Genomic DNA, 15,000 nt, shown 5'->3' with positions numbered 1-15,000 from the left:
TGCATTGTAGAGTGCAAGTCTGTCGGTATGTGATGCTTAGCTGGGGGCTTGTAAGTGTGGCGTCATGGAGTAAATTTTCCCATGACGTGACTTAAGCGCTGGAGATCGTCGGAGGAGGTTGCAGAAGGAAAAAATTCGGCAGGGACGACCAACGGGTCCCCATATACCCTTTCAGCTGCCGAGACATCGAGGGCGTCTTTAGGAGTGGTCTTAGTCCCAGGAGGACCCAGGGAAGCTGAGTAAACCAGTTGGAATCCTTGCAGAAGGACAACGAAACTGCTTTGAGGGTGCAATGAAAACGTTCAACCATTCCATTGGCAGTGGTGTTGTAGGCAGTTGTCTGATGTAGGGTGATGGCCAAGAGATTCGCTAATGATGTCCACAATTGAGAGGTGAAAGTGGTACCCCTGTCAGAAGTAATATGTTCAGGGATACCAAATCTTGCAATCCATCCTGAGAGTAAGGCAGATGTACATGAGGCGGGTGTTGCAGTTTCCAACAGGTAACGATGTCCTTGTGATGTGGGTAGGAGGCCTAAAACATCTACGTGAATGTGAGCGAAATGACGCTGAGGTTGAGGAAAGGTGTCCACTCCTGAATCCGTGTGTCGATGTACTTGGGAAGTTTGGTAAGAAGTACAGGTGCAGACCCAATCCTTAGCATTCTTAGAAATGCTATGCCAAATGAACTTCGTCTTCAGTAGCTGCGCAGTAGAATGGCACGAGGGATGTGAAAGGCCGTGAATGAAATCAAACACCTGTCGGGGCATGGGAGCAGGAATCCAAGGTTGCGGTCTACCAGTACTGACGTCACAGAGGAGGGTGGTGTTGGAGTTGTCGAGGGGGATGTCTTCCCAACGGAGGGATGTGCAGGATGTCCTACATGCTTGATACTGTGGATCCTGTCGGGGTTCAGCCAAGGCGTTGTAATCCAATCCCAGTTGAACGGCAGCCATCATGTTTCTTGACAGGGCATCGGCAACGGAGTTCGTTTTCCCAGGGACGTGTTGAAGGGTGCAAATGTATTCAGCCACGGTGGAGAGATATCGGCGTTGACGGGCGGTCCAGGCGTCAGACTTTAGGGTGAAGGCGTGCACCAGAGTCATGTGGTCTGTGCGAATGACAAAGGGCGTACCTTCTAAGAATTGGCGAAAGTGACGGACAGCCAAGTGCACCGCCACCAATTCGCGATCGAAGGTAGAATAACCTGATTCTGCCTTGGACAGTTTTGTGCTGAAGGAGGCCAATGGGCGGGGCGAGCCGTTGACCACCTGTTTAAGTACTGCACCAATACTTCACCAATAGTGACGTCGCTGCCATCGGTGGAGAGAAGGAGAGGGGCATATGGGATGAGAAAAGTGAGAGCAGCAGCGGTTGATAGGGCCTTCTTTGCATTGCAGAAGGCCGCTTCTTGAAGGAGACCCCACTTCAGGTCTTTTGGCTTGCCCTTGAGGGAGTAGAGGGAAGCAAGATTGGCCACAATGGTTGGCAGAAAACGGTGATAATAGCTGATCATGCCCAAGAATTCCTGCAGAGTTTTGACGGTCAAGGGCGTGGGGAAGTTCTGAACGGCTGCTACCTTCTCAGGGAGGGGATGGACTCCTTCAGGAGTGATACGGTGCCCTAAGAACGACACTTCGTTGGCACCAAAGGTACACTTGTCGTACCGGACTACAAAGCCGTTTTGTTGCAGGCGGTCGAGCACAATGCGCAGGTGACAGAAGTGTTCCTCTTTTGAGGAAGAGAACACAAGTATGTCGTCCACATAACATACACAGAAGGGGAGGTCCCCTAAGATGCCATCCATGAGACGTTGAAAAGTGGCCCCAGCATTATGAAGGCCAAAACAGGAGTAATTGAAAGTGTATGTACCAAACGGAGTGTTGATGGCGGTCTTGGGGATGTCTTCTGGATTCATAGACACCTGATAATACCCATTCAGGAGGTCGAGCGTGGAGAAAACCTTCGCTTTGTGCAGGTAGGAGGTCACGTCGGCGATGTTTGGGAGGGGGTAGTGATCCGGTTCTTTTTGCATGTTCACACGGACGGAGGGAGCCGTCTTTCTTCAGAACAATGTGTAAGGGTGACGACCATGGGCTAGAGACCTTTTACCATAGGCCCATTTCCTCCATTTCGCCGAACGTCTGTTTGGCGGTTGCCAATCGATCCGGTGCCAGACGTCTGAATTTTGTGAAGACTGGGGGTCCCGTCGTCTTGATATGGTGATAAATACCATGCTTGGCAGGAGCCGTGGGCGTTTGGCGAAGTTCTGGACGGAAAACTTCCAGGTACGACGTGAGGAGGTGGGCGTAGGCTTCCGTGGGTGCACTAATGTGGAGAGCGAGGTTGGAGGGGGCGGGTTGAAGAGGTGTCGACAAGTACGAGTCTGCGTTGACCAATCGTCGGTGGGCGACATCGACCAGAAGGTGGAAATGAGAGAGGAAATCCGCACCGGGGATTCGCAATGTGACGTCAGCAACGAGAAGCTTCCAATTAAATTTACCATTTCCAAACGATAATGTGAGGTTCTCGTAACCGTAGATGGGTATCGCAGATCCGTTGGCGGCTACCAGGTGGACGTCGGCAGACGTAGACAGACTATGTCATGTCCTGAAGAGTTCCCTTGGCAAAAGAGAACGACAAGCACCCATGTCTACCAAAAATCGCACGCCCGTTCCTGCATCATGTAAAAAGAAAAGACTAGAAACCTGGGAGGCCACCGCCACGAGCGATGGCCTACTTACACGTTTTTTGGCCACTGACAATCCTTGGCACGTTTCTTTGCGGCTGCCCAGAATCTTTAGTGGTAGTGTAGTAGCAAAACTGTGGTCGATGGGCGGCAGAAGTGGCTGTGGAAGTCGTTGGTTGAGGCGCGAGCGAGTGGTGGGTGATGGGTGGCTTTGTTGCTACTCTGGCATGTCACGAGGTAGGTGTGTATGTCCTACGGCATTCACGTCAGCTTCGGTTGACGTTGAATAGGCGTCCTCTTTGTCAGGAGTGGAGGCGTTGATAGAGGTCTTGAAGGTCGTGAAGTGGCTGTCCATAAGGGCGTCGGCTTTGGTCAAGTCCTTTATGGGTAAACTATCGACATCGGGTATGGCAGCACGTACAGGTTCGGGTAAACGGTGTATCCAAAATATGAACATATTTCTGAAACCGTAAGGACGCTGAAATTAGCTGAAAAAAAATCTTAATCGAAAGTGATTAAGATGAAACCGGGAAAACTATTATATTGATACTGGTACTATAGATAAATGTAGCGAAATTCAGCATATGCATATCTTGGCACAATATTCCGGCTTGATTGATAATTCTGAATTTATTTTAGCATTGCAGCAAAATTTGGGAAATGGGATTATGTGAGAATTCGTCCATGTAGTATTCATATGTAAACATGCTTTCATAGATACGCTTAAATATATACATATTCAGTATATAAACACATCAGGAACGTGTAGCCTTACTAAAGGCTTAGAACATAAGCTAGTTACAACCCAAAGAGCTATGGAAAAAATGATGATGGGAATGACATTAAGGAGAAGAAGAAGACGACTTATTGACTGAGAACACTTGCAATAACTCCGAGTGGTGTGGATGTCGCTGAATGGCTAGGCGTGTGCTACACGTGGCAAGAAGTGTCTTGCAAGCATTGATCTCAGCCAAAGTTGCATAAAAAGAGGCAAGTTTTGTCTGACGTCACAGAAAACCGGTTTCGGTAAGCTTGCCCAGCACCCATGATCCTCGGACCTTTTTCATTCTTCTTGGACGGCCAATGCGACTTCATGTTTATGCAGCCTGTATTTTCAATACAGCATGCTGTATAAGGGAAACTAAATCATCAGATCATTAACTAGTAGTGATGTATACGTACCTCAAAATGTTAAGACAATTGTTTGATTACCTTCGTCAACGAAGTTGGAAGGAGGTTATGTTTTTGTCCCTGTTTGTCCGTGTGTCTGTTAGTTTGTGAACAACTTCCTGGCCACAATGTTACTCATAGAGTAGTGGAACTTTCAGGGATTAATTGTTATGTAGAGACGTGGAAGTAATTTAATTTTGAAAGTCCTTGGTCTAAGGTCAAGGTCGACTAAAATAAGCTACCGTGACGGAGGTATGCAGTGTGTTTTTTTTTCTTTCTTTCTTTCTTTCTTTATAAGATGATTGCCTGGTTGAAAAAGAAGACTGATTATTTCGCTCAAGCATAAATCAGATTAAGGAAAGAAGACAGTAAATTTTATGTTGAGAAACTCAGATGCTACAGATTAATTCTGAAAACAAATGAATCTTTTTAAGTTAGATTGACATTTTCAGACTGAACCGAAATACATTTCTTAACTCTCTCTCTCTCTCTCTCTCTCTCTCTCTCTCTCTCTCTCTCTCTCTCTCTCTCTCTCTCTCTCTCTCTCTCTCTAGTTTAAAAGAAATTTCTGTTTATTTGATAAATCAATATTTTTTTTTTTTTTTTTTTTTTTTCTAAAAATGGCTTTTTATAGTACTTTTGCTCATCGTCAAGAAAGTCATATGACCTAAAGTATGCATCTAGTTATTACATGACATGAAATGTAAAGTAAGATTCAAGAAAGTCAGCTTGAAAATATCAACACAGATAACAAGAATCAATCCAAGCAAAGGGCATCCACGTATTCTCATATCTTCCTGATAATATTATTCAAATTAGATTTCATGTGACGTCAATGCTATCTTTAAGAAAATTCGTGACGTAAGAAGGACTCCGCTCACCTTTTTTGGAAAAGAAGATACCCGATTGGTTGTGAACGTTTGAAGGGACGACTAGTAACTTAAGTGCTTGTGATTGGTTGAACCTATTTTGACGTCACCAGTGACGTTTTTAGGCCAAAATTATTGCTTAAATTTCCTTGAAAACAAACCAGTTATAGCTATAGAAGGGTTTCAAACAATGGCATTATACAATCTTTCCTTACATACACGTTTTAAAATTGTTCTAAAATCTTAGATATACATTCTCTAAACCTTAGAATTTAGTTCCATCAGTATAAATTTTATTGCCGTTTAAAAATCCGGATCTAAAGGCATCACTTAAAAAAATAATTACGCATTGAAAAAATTAGTTAACCGGCATATTTTCATTGGATTAAAAAACTTACATTTATTAATCTAATTACAGTATAAGCTTTTCAGTACTTGTACTCTTTAACTTAATGATTTGAAGTGTACGTATAAGATTAAGAAAAACACAGGGATTAGCATTCATTTACTTTGATATATAGTTGTATTCAAATACCTTCAAATGAATCTAGATGTTAATGAAAACTATTTATTTCCCGTTTTCTGTGCAGTGGTGCAAGTTGGGAATAGATGGGTAAAATCACGAAATCTACGGGACAAAAACATATATATACACGAGTGTCTATATGTACTGTATTTGTGTATATGTTTATATATATATATATATATATATATATATATGTATATGTATATATATATATACATATATATATATATATATATATATATATATATATATATATATATATATATATATATATATGTATATATCATATATATACATTATACAATGTGTTAATATACAGTATATGTATATATGTACTATAATTATACGCTGTATGTACATGTGTGAGTTGTATGAATGCATTTGTATATGGCTGCACCATACACCCTTCACCCTATGGTGGACGAAACCATAGAGATTTAGCCTTTTTCTTCTCGGCCTATTTAGTTTGTAGATCAATCTTGGCCATTCTGAATCCCTGCTTCCTTGCCTGTCTGTCTGTCTGTCTGGTGAGATTGCCTAGCATTTTGCAAGACTGTCCTTCGAAGTACACATCTACGAGGAAAGTCTGTGCATTTTGTGACGACATGAAGACCCGCCCCCTTTTTGAGCACAGATTCCTCATTGGATAGAAACGTGTGCAAAGAAGTATAGCGGTATGGCAGCTTCATTGGTTTGCTGATGATTCTGCAATACCTTTTCGTGGAGTTTCTTGGGCATATTGATCACAGCAAAAGGAGGTGGAAGCTTGAAAATAGCTCTGGAAGTGACAGTGATGTGATATATAGAATGCTATGTTCAGAATGTGGATTATTCCATTATGGCCAAACATCTAAAGGCTTATCTGTCAGAACAAAAGAACATAAGATGGCATAAGATGGCAGTACTGCTCCAATGAGTCAGTTACCTGCACCGGTCACAATATAAATGTAGACCATAGTCTGTATTCCATTATTTCTGTATTATCTTCAATTCTTAAATCGTACTTATGTGGATTCAGGAAGCAACTGATCATATAGAGATCCCTTTTCCTGTATAAATACTATATACTTGTGTATACTCTGTTCCTATGAGTATGTTGATGTCACAAATAAGATGGTAGTGATAATTCTAATCAAGTCTTTACACCTTTCTTAGCCAGATAATTCTTGGTTTAACTGTCTAGGCTGATGATGCTTGGCTTAACTGTCTAGGCTTATGATGCTTGGCTTAACTATCTGACCTAATAATGCTTGTCTTAACTCTGTGACCTGATAATACTTGGCTTAACTGTCCAGGCTTATAATACTTGGCTTAATTGTTTGGCCCGATAATGACTTCATGGAATAATTCTTGGCTTAATTGCCTGGCCTGATAATGCTTGCCTTAACTGCCCCGGCTTGACAATGCTTAACTTAACTGTCTGACCTGTTAATGATTGGCTTTCCTGCTTGGCCTGATAATACTTGACTTCAATGTCTGACCTAATAATGCGTGGCTTAACTGTTGGTCTGATAATTCTCGGGTTACGTGCCTGGCCTGGTTATACTATGCTTAAGTGCCTTGGGCTGTAAGTGCCTGGCTTAACTGTTTGGCATGCAAATGCATAGTGTAACTGCCTGGTCTGGTAACAATTAGCTTAATTGCTTAGCCTGATATTACTTGGCTTTACTGCCTGGCCTAATAATGCTGGGTGTAACTAGTTAGCCTTATAAGGCCTAGTTCAACTGGTTTGCTTTATATTGCTAGGCTTAACTGCCGGGCCATATAATGTTTGGCTTAACTGCCTAGCCTGATAATGTTTGGTATAACTGCATAGTCCGATAATTCTTGGCTTAAGTGACAGACTTTTTAATGCTTAGCTAAACTGTCCAGACTGAGAATATTTGGTTCAACTGTTTGCATAATGATGCTTTACTGAATCACCTGACCTGATAATGCTCGACTTAACGGCAATCCCTGATAATGCTAAACTTCACTGCCTGATTCGATAATGCTATACTTAACTGTCTAGCCTGATATTGATTAGCATGCTTCCTGCTATGATGATGCTTGGCTTATCTAGCCTAGTAATTCTTTGCTTAACTGCCCTGCCTGATAATGCTTGCCTTAGCTACCTGGCCTTATAATGCTAGGCTCAACTGCCTGGCCTGATAATGTTTGGCCTAATAACAATGGGCTTAACTGCCTAGTCTGATAATGCTTATCTTAACTGGTTGGGCCTTATGATTATTAACTTAGCTGTATAGCCTGATAATGGACTCAACTGGATGGCCTAATAGAGCTTGGCTTAACTACCTGACCTAACCTAATGATGCTTGGCTTGATTGCCTAACCTGAAAGTGTTTAGCTTAACTACCTTGTCTGGTAATGCTTAACTTGACTGACTGGTTTAATTTTGCTTGGCTTAACTGTTTGGCCTGCTAATTCTGGGCTTAACTGCCTGTCGTGTTGAGCCTTAACTTAATTGCCTGACCTGATAATGTTGGTCTTAATTTCCTGACCTAATAATGCTAGGCCTAATTGTCAGACCTGATGAAGCATGTCTCAACTGCCGACCCCATAATTCTTGGCCTAACTACCTTGGCTAATATTGTTTGGCTTAACTGACCTGCTGATGATTAGCTTAAGTGCCTGGCCTGATAGTGTTTGATTTAAATGGAGGGCCTGATGGTATTTGGCTTAACTGCTTGCACCCTGATAATACTTGGTTTAAAACATGGGGACCAGACTGTCTTAGGGGCAAGAGGGTCGCTGGCCCCCTCTAAAATCCTGTAATATATATATGTATACATATATATATATATATATATATATATATGTATGTATGCATATATATATATATATATATATATATATATATATATATATTTAAATATATATTTAAATAAGCCATATATTTTAATACCTTATTGTCTGGATTTTCTCTCATACCTTGGGATCAGAAACCTAAGGGGGAACCAACTCAGACAATAGCTTTTGACCGGTCTTGGAATGGAATCCTGGTCCAGGAAACTGGCATGACAGTGACATAGCATTTACCCAGTTTCCTGGACCAGTGTTCGATTCCTTGGCCGTCCAGAAGCATGACAGACAAAGTAAGGTGATAAGCATGTCAGATGAAGGTTTGAGAAATGATCTTATTACTGCTGCGAAGAATTCTGCGAAGTTTTCAGTTTCAGCTGATGACACTTCAGATATTTTTGGGACAGAGAAGTTTTCCATTGGTGTACATTTTATGGATCCATCCAGTCAGAAGGTAAGGAAAGAATTCATTGTCTCTACACCACTGATTGACATGAACACCTCGGGAATATTAAATTCAGCAGTAATTATTTTTACTTGTTTCCTTTCCTCACTGGGCTATTTTCCCTATTGGAGCCCCTGGCCTTATAGCATCCTGCTTTTCCAACTAGGGTTGTAGCTTAGGAAGTTATAATAATAATAATAATAATAATAATAATAATAAAGACTTTAGTCATAATGTTGACAAAGAATATGGTGGCTGTTCTGCAGTGACAAAAAAAAAAAAAAAATGAAATACGGTGTTCTTGCTATAATTCGAAGGGTTTACCCGAAAACTTCTTGTTCATTGTTCCCGCATTTGGTCAATCTGGTTGTCAATGATCACAATACCGTTGCCTCAGTCCGCAATAGAATTTGTACCATTAAACCAATCATCAAATTTTTCTGTGATAGGCCTATAAGAATATCAATAGATCCAAATATTCCTCTCTTGTCTGAAACACGGAAGACTTGCAAATGTAAGAGCATTGGAATATTCACCGAGAATTTTGAAGACATTAAAAGTCTTATTTCAACAAGGATTGTGGTGGCCTGTGGTAACGTTCTTCACTGGTGATCGCCAGACTAGAGTTCAAGTCCCGCTCAAACTCGTTAGTTCATTGTGAGCTTAGGATGGGGGTTTTGGGGAACCTATAGGTCTATCTGCTGAGTCATCAGCAGCCATTGCCAGGCCCTCCCTGGTCCTAGCTTCGGTGATGAGGGGTCTTGGGTGATGATGATATGTAATTATATGGTCAGTTTTTTAGGGCATTGTCCTGCTTGCTAGGGCAATGCCACTGTACTGTACCTTGCCTTTGCCATTAGAAGTGACTTTTAAACCTTTTAACTGTAACTGGACGACAGACTGCACATCAGTTATATTGTGCTTCTAAATCGCCATTTTTTTATTTTGCCTAATTATAATATCCTTTCAATTAACTCTTTTTAACCAGTCGCCCAAGCTCTTCAAGCAGTTCAAGCTGACCTCTCACAGTTACAGGAGCACATTCACTACTTGTTAAATGTAATCAATTTAATATACACCGCAGTAAAGCAAAAGAGCAGTTGTGGATGAGTTATTTTGAGGAGATAACCTTTCTGGCAGAGCAATTAAACAATGAAGTCACTGTACCAAGGCAATGTGGGACACAGACCCACCCAAGAAATTTACAAAGAACCCAAGTGGAGTATTTCTGACAGCCTGACCTTTGACCTTGACCTTTGACCTTCATTGAAAACTATTGTGCCATCAATTGAGTGTATCGGACTGATAACTTGGAGGTTGATGCAATATTTAAAGGATTTAAAGGCTGCTTTTGAATGGCAGGGGGGAAGGGACAGTGACATTGCTCTATCGAGTAGGGCAATGCCCTATAGACTGACCATATATACATATGATCAGTGTCTAAGCCCCCAAGCTAGGACCAAGGATGGCCAGGCAAAGGTTGCTGATGACTCAGCAGATAGAACTATAGGCTTCCCCAACTTCCATCCATAGCTCACTAGGATGACGTGGTTGCAACCAGGACTGGGGAGTCGGGACTCTGAACATTCGACTCCGACTCCGACTGTGACTCCTATAATTTTTTAGAACAGACTCCGACTCCAATTTAAAAAAAAAAAAAAAAAAAAGAATAATTAGATATATTTATATAATTTTCTTATTTTATGTTACTTATTAGTCAAGATAGCATTTCATCACTACTAGCCTACTAGAGTAAGTAATTGTTTTATTGGAGACATTTCACGTAATTTCTTGGATTCAGCTTTTCCTAGGTTACACGAAACTGTAATCAAAACACCCGTCATTTCGAGATGTATACATATAAATAATGACTTTAAATTCTAAGATTATTCATATACGTGATGCATAAAACAATGAATCAGTAACAACCCCTACCTTTTAAATGACTAATGGTGATTAAATGAAGAGTTAATCATGAAATGAACTTTAATGTCCAGAGACTCTTACGTGGAGAGAACCGCTGCTCGCATGTATAATATTATGGTTTTGGTTTGGCTTATGGAGGAGAGATGGCAGGAGCTATGTGTTTCCCAGTGACTGCCTTTATTCGAGAGGTTGTTAAAGAAAACGGCGGGTAATATGAAACGTTTTTTGAGCGACTTAGAAAAAAATTGACTTTGGATACCAAAAGAGAATATTTCTCCAGCGCAAAAATTTCATTTTTGAGGAGTCGGAGTCGGAGTTGGTGGAATTTTACAGACTCCGACTCCGACTCCTCTATTCCATAAATTGGCCTCGACTCCAACTCCCCAGCCCTGGTTGCAACGACTAAAAAAAAAACTAACGAGCTTGAGCAGGACTTGAACCCCAGTCTGGCGTACACCAGTCAGGGACGTTACCACATCGGCCACATATTACTTGAGGTAGGTTACACTTTACATCCTGACATTTACAAAGTGACAGAAACTGGATTACAAGTTACACATAAACACACTTGATTTATGCGGAATAGAAATAATGCACCTTTAAACAAGATCTCGTATTTGAAATTGTAAAATGAATAAATTTGTCACTAGAATGGATTTACTTTTTATGTTTAAACCTTATATTGACATTATGTAGGTTGGACTTATAGTAAAGTAAATACATAAAGTCAGAGAAAGGGGGGATTGTTTTTTTTATTAAGAAATATTCCTTTACAGATTATATTTTACGTTTTTGTATATACATTATCATATCTATTATAATATAAAAAACTTACAATTTTACTATTTTTCTAAATATGTTAGCAAGTTACAGAATTCGTAGGAGGTTCAATATAAGTAGAACTAAAATGATTTCCCTGACGACTAACAGCAAAGACTCATAAAATTGAAATTACTTTGGTCCTGTTATGCTTTGGTATTTGTACTATGGTTTTTTTTTTCTTTCTTTTTTTACTGAGTATCTTTTCTTATTAGAACCTGCGTGGGGATAAAACCTTGTCTGATTATAACAATAATGGTAATAATTATCATCATAATTATTAGTAGTATTATAACACAGGTTAAATGTATCAAAAGTCTGACCTAAACAAGAAAAGCATTAATGATGAACATATTAGTAAAGACAACGTGATATTATTGTAATTACACTTGAGGACTCTTTCCAATCGACTTCAGAGACTCGTAATCATAGTAACTTGTAATATATCCCAAGTTCTTAACACTGTACCAACCGTGTGTCACACGATCGTACATAATTCATTTTGTGCTTGTATCTGCGCTCTCCCCTCGCACTCAAAAGAACCTGAAAAATCATGTCTGTTTTTTTCCTCTGTAACATTGTCGATTTCTCAACATGAAAATTCTTGTTGCTTTGAGATTTTGTATATAAAGGAGAGTGTTCTACAATAAACTAACTCAGTTGCTTTCACACTGCCTTTGAGTTCACAACCTTCTCTCGGCCCGTTACATTGGTGACCCCGGAAGTCGACTTGCTCCCACCGCCTTCCACCCCCACCCCCCTCGCCCCTCCATTGTTGGTACTATGGCGGACTCTACAGAAGTTGGCGCTGCGGCTGCCCCATTGAAACTTTCACTGTTCGCCAGCAGAGAGGTGTTTGCGTGGTTTCAGCGCGCAGAAGTCCAGTTTCGCATCAAGGGCGTGACTCGCTCAACCACCAAAGCAGATTATGTTTTCGCAGCGATACCCGAGGACACCTTCCCGGAAATATCCGACTGGCTTTGTGAACAAGGAGACACCCCAATAGTGTATGACGCCCTCAAAACAACCCTTCTGCAGCAGTACTTGCCGTCGCCAGGCGCCCGTGTAGCAAAGCTTTTTCAGCTCTCGCAATAACCGTTGAGGGACCAAAGGGCTTCGCTTGCCCTCAGGGAAATGACCAGTATCGCTCGCCTTCAACCTGACGCAGACGGCTCTCCTCGTGAGGTGAACCTACTTCGTGCCCTTTGGATACGCCGTTCACCCGGACCTATACCCGCTGCCATACCCGATGTCGATAGTTTACCCATAAAGGACTTGATGACCAAAGCCGACGCCCTTATGGACAGCCACTTCAAGACCTCCATCAACGCCTCCACCCCTGACGAAGGGAATGCCTATTCAACGTCAACCGAAGCTGACATGAATGCCGTAGGACATACACCCCTACACCGTGACGTGCCGAAGCAGCGACAAAACCGCCCACCACCCACCAATCGCTCGCGTCCCAACAAACGACATCTACAGCCACTTACTAACCCCCATCCGCCACAGTTTTGCTACTACCACTTCAGATTCGAGGCAACTGCGAAGAAATGTGCCGAGGATTGTCAGTGGCCACAAAACGTGTAAGTAGGCCATCGCTCGTGGCGGTGGCCTCCCGTGTTGCTAATCTTTTCTTTTTACATGATGCAGGAACGGGCGTGCGATTTTTGGTAGACACGGGTGCTTGTCGTTCTCTTTTGCCAAGGAAACTCTTCAAGACACGACGTAGTCTGTCTACATCTGCCGATGTCCGCTTGGTAGCTGCCAACGGATCTGCGATACCCACCTACGGTTACGAGAACCTCACATTATCGTTCGGAAATGGTAAATTCAATTGGAAGTTTCTCGTTGCTGACGTCACATTGCCAATCCTCGGTGCGGATTTCCTCTCTCATTTCCACCTTCTGGTCGATGTCGCCCACCGACGATTGGTCAACGCAGACTCGTGCTTGTCGACACCTCTTTAACCCGACCCCTCTAACCTCGCTCTCCACATTAGCGCACCCACGGATGCCTACGCCCACCTCCTCACGTCGTACCCGGAAGTTTTCCGTCCAGAACTTCGCCAAACGCCCACGGTTCCTGCCAAGCACAGTATTTATCACCATATCAAGACGACGGGACCCCCAGTCTTCGCAAAATTCAGATGTCTGGCACCGGAACGATTGGTAGCCGCCAAACAGACGTTGGCCGAAATGGAGGAAATGAGCCTTTGCCAAAAGGCCTCCAGCCCTTGGTCATCACCCTTACACATCGTTCTGAAGAAAGACGGCTCCCTCCGTCCGTGGGGGGATTACAGGCGCCTGAACATGCAAACAGAACCGGATCACTTCCCCCTCCCAAACATTGCTGACATGACCTCCTACCTGCACAAAGCAAAGGTTTTCTCTACGCTCGACCTCCTGAAGGGGTATTATCAGGTGCCTCTGAACCCAGAAGACATCCCCAAGACTGCCATCACCACTCCGTTTGGTACATACACCTTCAATTACTCCTGTTTTGGCCTTCGTAATGCTGGGGCCACGTTTCAACGCCTCATGGATGGCATCTCAGGGGACCTCCCTTTCTGTGTATGTTATGTGGACGACACACTTGTATTCTCCTCCTCAAAAGAGGAACACATCCGTCACCTGCGCATCGTGCTCGACCGCCTGCAACAAAACGGCCTTGTTGTCCGGTACGACAAGTATACCTTTGGCGCCAACGAAGTGTCGTTCTTAGGGCACCGCATCACTCCTGAAGGAGTCCACCCCTCCCTGAGAAGGTAGCAGCCGTTCAGAACTTCACCGTGCCCTCGACCGTCAAAGCTCTGCAGGAATTCTTGGGCATGATCTACTATTATCACCGTTTTCTGCCAGCCATGGCCGCCACTCCTGCTCCCCTCTACGCCTCCCTCAAGGGCAAGCCAAAGGACATGAAGTGGGGTCCTCTTCAAGAAGCAGCCTTCTGCAATGCAAAGAAGGCCCTATCAACTGCTGCGGCTCTCACTTTTCCTATCCCACATGCCCCTCTCCTTCTCTCCACCGATGCCAGCGACGTCGCTATTGGTGCAGTCCTTGAGTAGGTGGTCAACGGCTCGCCCCGCCCATTGGCCTTCTTCAACAGAAAACTGTCCAAGGCAGAATCGGTTTATTCTACCTTCGATCGAGAATTGCTGGCGGTGCACTTGGCTGTCCATCACTTTCGCCATTTCTTAGAAGGTACGCCCTTCGTCATTCGCACAGACCACATGCCTCTGGTGCACGCCTTTACTCGACAGTCTGATGCCTGGTCCGCCCGGCAACGCTGACTTCTCTCCACCGTGGCTGAATACAATTGCACCCTTCAATACGTCCCTGGGAAAATGAATCCCGTTGCCGATGGCCTGTCAAGAAACACGTTGGCTGTCGTTCAACTGGGATTGGATTACAACGCCCTGGCTGAAGCCCAACGACAGGATCCAGAGTATCAAGCATGTTGGACATCCTGCACGTCCCTCCGTTGGGAAGACTTTCCCCTCAAAGACTCCAACACCACCCTCCTCTGTGACGTCAGTACTGGTAGACCGCGACCTTGGATTCCTGCTCCCATGCGACGGCAGGTGTTTGATTTCATTCACGGCCTTTCACATCCCTCGTGCCGTTCTACTGCACAGCTGCTGAAGGCAAAGTTCATTTGGCACGGCATTTCTAAGGATGCTAAGGATTGGGTCCGCGCCTGTACTTCTTGCCAGCCAAACTTCCAAAGTACATCGACACACGGATTCCGGAGTG

General features: G+C 43.2%; 1 pseudogene; it reads right to left on the bottom strand.

The window, feature by feature from the left end:
- LOC137634160 (uncharacterized) overlaps window positions 1–15,000 on the bottom strand; it is an 18,046-nt pseudogene that overhangs the window by 895 nt on the left and 2,151 nt on the right.

Source organism: Palaemon carinicauda, chromosome 3 (genome assembly GCF_036898095.1).
Source record: "Palaemon carinicauda isolate YSFRI2023 chromosome 3, ASM3689809v2, whole genome shotgun sequence".
Lineage (NCBI taxonomy): Eukaryota > Metazoa > Arthropoda > Malacostraca > Decapoda > Palaemonidae > Palaemon > Palaemon carinicauda.
Note: the sequence above shows the minus strand (reverse complement) of the source record. Positions and strands in the feature narration are given on the sequence as shown.